A 5,160-nucleotide genomic window follows, 5' to 3' on the forward strand; every position below is an offset into this window, starting at 1 on the left:
TGCAACACCACAGCTTTCCTCACTTTCTCCAAATATGCTTAATGAACATGAACTGAAAATGTTAGCATCAGCAGTTGAACAAGACCAAATAAACACATTTTTTTGCAATATTTATAGTGAGAACTTCTTTGAGAACAAGCAACAATCAGATCGAACAACATCTCTTGCCGTTAGAACCCTTGGCCCTCCATAATAAAGAATAATCATGCTTTGAACAACCAGTATAGTCTATAACGACTGAACTGAAATACCAGAGGACAACGATTGCATTTATTGGAGGGAATGATAACCGGATCCTTACTGTGATAGTGGGGATTGATCTCAGAAACAATAAAATTTTTCTGTGATTATTCCACTGAACAGTAATTAGATGGTCATGAAGATCTTTGTGTGGCTTTATGTGCAGTGTTTTGTTCGAACATTGATTTCAGTAACATGGAGATATTTTACAAGATTGACAATTGACAGTTAAAGATAAGTTTTCAATTGAACATTTTAAAAAATTGTCAGTTTTGTTTAGCGAAACACAATTCTAAGTTTATGGAATCGATACTGTGTGGAAACAGACCATTTGTCCCAACAATTCTACACTGACGTTCCAAAGAATAATCCACTCAGCACCATTCTGCTCTCAGATTACTGGACATTTACCCATGACTAATGCACGTAACCTACACATCCCTGAACAGAACTTGCAGCTTAGCATGGCCAATTTACCTAACCTGCATATCTTTGGATTGTGGGAGAAAACCAGAACATGCAAACTCCACACAAACATGTGACCGATGATGGAATCAAACCCAAGTGCATAACACTGAGATACGAGTGCTAACCACTGATCCTCTGTTCTCAATGCCCTGCCCCCATGTTCAAGAGGTCTATGTAGTTGTTCATTGCTTCTCTTGTCCAGATACTAACTTATAATTCATCTCACTTTTATTGTGCCCGGAATTTTGAGATGTGTCTCAAAGTTAAGAAGAAAACGAGGAGCAATTAATATGAGAACTTGAGAGAATAGAAAGCACAGTAAATTTAAATTACAGACTGTGAGAATCAAAGCTCACTCACTTCAATAATTTCCGCCCAAGACAAGGCTGAAGCAATCAGTTTGTTTATTAGACGCTTGCAAGGGTGGTGCCTGGAATAAGGCACACAGAGTTTAGCAAATACATACCTTATATAGGACTCACTACTCCAAACCCGGAGCCCATTACTATTATTTCTCGCTTGCCTTATACGGCCTTGTGCTTAACAAATTACAAGTTTTACTTGGCCATTTCATCACATCCTGCTGTGGTCCATTGTTTGGTATATCCTCCATCACCTTTAACTAAATCCCCCACTTGAGATATTCCCTCCCTTTCCCCAACCATATTGATCCTTATCACCTTTTAATTGGGGTTTGTTTTTGTGTTTTTGCAAAAGTGGGAAACAGATTTGTAACCACTGCTTGTGCAAGCATATCTGGCTTAACTTTCATCCTCACAGTGCCTTATCTCGTTGCCTGTACCATCTACCATTGTTTGCAGGCACGTTTCATTCTTGTATGCACATTTTTGCTAATACAAAAACATTTATATATTTTCTTCACATAGCTTTCATTCCTGTTGACTCAGCTCTTGCTTGAAACAATTATACACTGTTGTGAGTGCATAAACCTTGCATAAATAATTTTGATTGCAGAAGTGATACTACTTTAACTATATCCCAAAATTTCCCCCTTTTTCTTTAATTACCATTTGTTATCTTCTGCATTTTTCTTTTAAGCATTGCCCCCAAAATTCGCAAGCATCATTCTGGAGATTCTATCCATCTTGGTCTCACTCAACCCCTCATTATTTAATCGAAAAGGTTCCTCTGCCTGTTTCCATTTCAGGGGTATCTGTTTTATTAAGGCTCTCTGAATCAGTCTTTGGGTGAGTCCTCGTATACAGGGCATGATATAACAGCCAATGGCTACCAATACCTTGGCTACTACTATCAGGGAAGTAAGGATGGCAACACCACCCCCTTCCATTTTCCAAACCATGATTCACGCCATCCCGTGAGAGATGTGTCTACTCCTGAATTCTCAGCCAGTTCCTCTGCTAAGGTAGTCAGTCCCCTTAACAACCGAGTAATTGAACCATCAGGTGCAGTGTTATTAGGAATAAAGGTGCAACAGCTTCCTCCTAACATCACTCACACACAGTTTTTGTTCTAGAATCATATCAAGGGCTGTTCTGTTTTCCCATGCCATCCTACTTGTCGCATCAAGCTGTTCTGATATTCTTTTAAACGCATCTCGTGTATAATTTATAAATCACTGTTGATTATAAAAAATGTAATTTATCCAATCTATATTTTTATTAATTGTTACCCACCCAAGTATTTCACTTCTCGCTCCACATATAGTGGTTTGTTTTTAAATACTCGCAGTCCCTGATGACCCAGGAAATTCAATATATTTTTTTAGTGGCTTCTGTTACTCTTTCTCTTCTCTTTCCTGTTACTAAGAGGTCGGTTTACATACTGCAACAGGGTAGTTCCCTTAGGGATGCTAAATGTCTCCAATATTTGTTCTAACATTTGTCCAAATAAATTCGGGGATTCCGTAAACCCCTGAGGGAGCACGGTCCACCAGTATTGCTGTTTCCGTCCTGTCTTGGGATCGTAACTTTCAAAGCAAAAAAGTTCCTACTTTCCTCCGCCAAGGGACAAGCTCAAAAGGCATCCTTTAAATCTATCACACTAAACCATTTGTCATGAGGGATCTGACTTAATAAGGTTTAGGGCTTTGGCACCACTGGGTGGCGCCTGACCTGTTCTTTTCGATTCAATATTCTCAAATCCTGCACCAATCGATAAGTTCCATCGGATTTTCGCACTGGTAGAATTAGGACATTATAAGGAGACATACATGGAATCACCAGTCCATCTCTATCCTCTCAATTACTGGCTGCAGTCCTCGTTTACCTTCTATGGAAATGGGATATTGTCGCTCATAAACTTTTAAAACTTAATTCTAGGGGACGGATCTGTATTTATCCACGGATCCCTTCTCTAGCCCATATAATAGGGTCTATCTCTCTTTCCACGTCTTCTGTCAACATTGCCATTTGTACAACTAATTCTTTTTCCTGAATTCAAATCTCCAGTCCGAAGAGGAAAATTAAATCTCTCCCGAGTAAGTTACTTCCTATATCAGGGATATACAACAGTTCCCCTGTGATTGTATACTTCGGACCTTCTATCATCATAGGTTCAAATACTGGAACAGGAAATCCTTCCCCTTTTACTCCTGAAACAGTAATTGACTGTGTTGACATTCCTACTTTCTTTGGTTTAAAATTCAGCTACGACCGTGCTGCCCCCGTATCTACTAGGAAGACTACCTCTTCCCCACAGGGTGCCATCTTCAAGTTTATCAAGAGTTCCTGGTGGTTCCACGGGGGCAGGAACCCCTGCCACCCCGATTCTTCATCAAATGCCATAAGCGGAATTGTCCTTTCTTCCCTTTGTAGGTCAGGACACTCCCGCTTAAAATGCCCAAATTTCTGCAATAATCGCATCCTGCCTGTGGAGACTTCCATCTCTGCCCCTGTCGCCCGAACCCTCTATCAAATGCTCCCCTTTGTCCTCTCCCTCTCCATCTTCCTCTCTGTCTTACATGCTGCGACCCACCGCTCTGGTTGCTCACTATTGGTTCCATTCTTTTCTTAACTCCCTCATCAATTGTAGCGACCATTATTTTTGCCTTCTGTTTTTTGCTTCTCATCCTCTCTCTTTGCAAAAACTTTCTGTGCCTCTCTTAACAATTCATCTAATGGTGTTTCGCTCCTCCCTTCTATCTTCATTATCTTTCTCTGTGTCTGGCTATGCCTTTGTCACAAAATGTCCTTTCAAAAGACCGTGTGCCGTTGGGTCCTCAGGGTTCATTCCAGATTATTTACGCATTGAGTCTCTTAATGTTTGCAAGAAAGCTGAGGGAGTCACATCTTTCTCCTCTCTAACTTCAAAGGCTTTCGTCAAATTCTGCGACTTTGGAACTGCCTCTCTTATTCCTTTTAGAATCAGGTCTTTCAATTCTTCCCTATGCTCCGGGTTTTGATTTTCCCACTGGGTGTCTCTGAGGGGAAACTCCGTCTCTCCCTGTCCAGTATCCCCATTCCTAATGGGAAGTTCCGTGTCCCATATTTTAATGGCTGCTCCTGGTATAAGTCCTCGTTCTTCCCCAGTAAATAGTGTATTCAAAATAGACATTACCTCAGTCCACGTATACAGACCGGGCCCCAATAATTGATCAATTTGTTCAGAAACCCCTCCCGGATCCTCAACTAGGACCTTCATTTCCTTTTTAAATGTTCTGACCTCCCCACTGGTGAGGGGGCACTTAAAATCCCAATCTCTTTGTCCCCTATTGGTACCTCCCGAAGGGGATAATCTTTACATTCTTCTGCTTTTTTTGTTCTTGTTTTTCCCCCTTAGGCTTTGGTTTAGGTACTCCAGAGGCCTCATCTACATCTACTTTATCTTCCCTTTCTTTTGTTGAGGATAGGGAACAACAACATCCCTGTCCACTGCCCCTTCGTCCTCCTCTTGTGGGTCATCCGTTCCCTGTCCCTGTCTGTCTGTCTCTCCTCCTCCCCCATTTTCATCTAATCTGATTTTATAGAACCATGGCTGGGAGAGGGGGGGTGCAAGCAGGCCAAAGGATCCCAGGGACTGGATGGGGCAGAGGGGGAATCCTTTGTCTTTACTACCATCATTGCCAAAAACATGTCCTTCGGTCGACTTTGATTATTAACTCAACACTTGTCTCCGTGAAGCCGGCATTGTGCGCAACGCACAAATTAGATGCTTAACAAAACTCTCTCCATTTGCCGAGGTGGATGCAGTTTCAATACCACTGAATATTGTTCAACACCTGAATATTTATTCCCTTAACTGCTAAGGCACAATTGTAGCAGAGTGCACCACACAGAAGATTCACTGGAGTAAGTCATCCAGGCTTTGTTGACAGAATCTTAAAAGCTCAAAAACTGTACCGACTGTAAGGACAAGGTTGAAGATGCACTGAAACTTCACCATTTGCAAATTACACTCCAAGGCAGATACCAGCATGACCTGGAGGGGATTCAGTGGTAAATTCATTGAGTGGTGAAGTAGTTTGATGGGCAA

The sequence above is a fragment of the Chiloscyllium punctatum genome, chromosome 28, assembly GCF_047496795.1.
Source record: "Chiloscyllium punctatum isolate Juve2018m chromosome 28, sChiPun1.3, whole genome shotgun sequence".
Taxonomy (NCBI): Eukaryota; Metazoa; Chordata; class Chondrichthyes; order Orectolobiformes; family Hemiscylliidae; genus Chiloscyllium; species Chiloscyllium punctatum.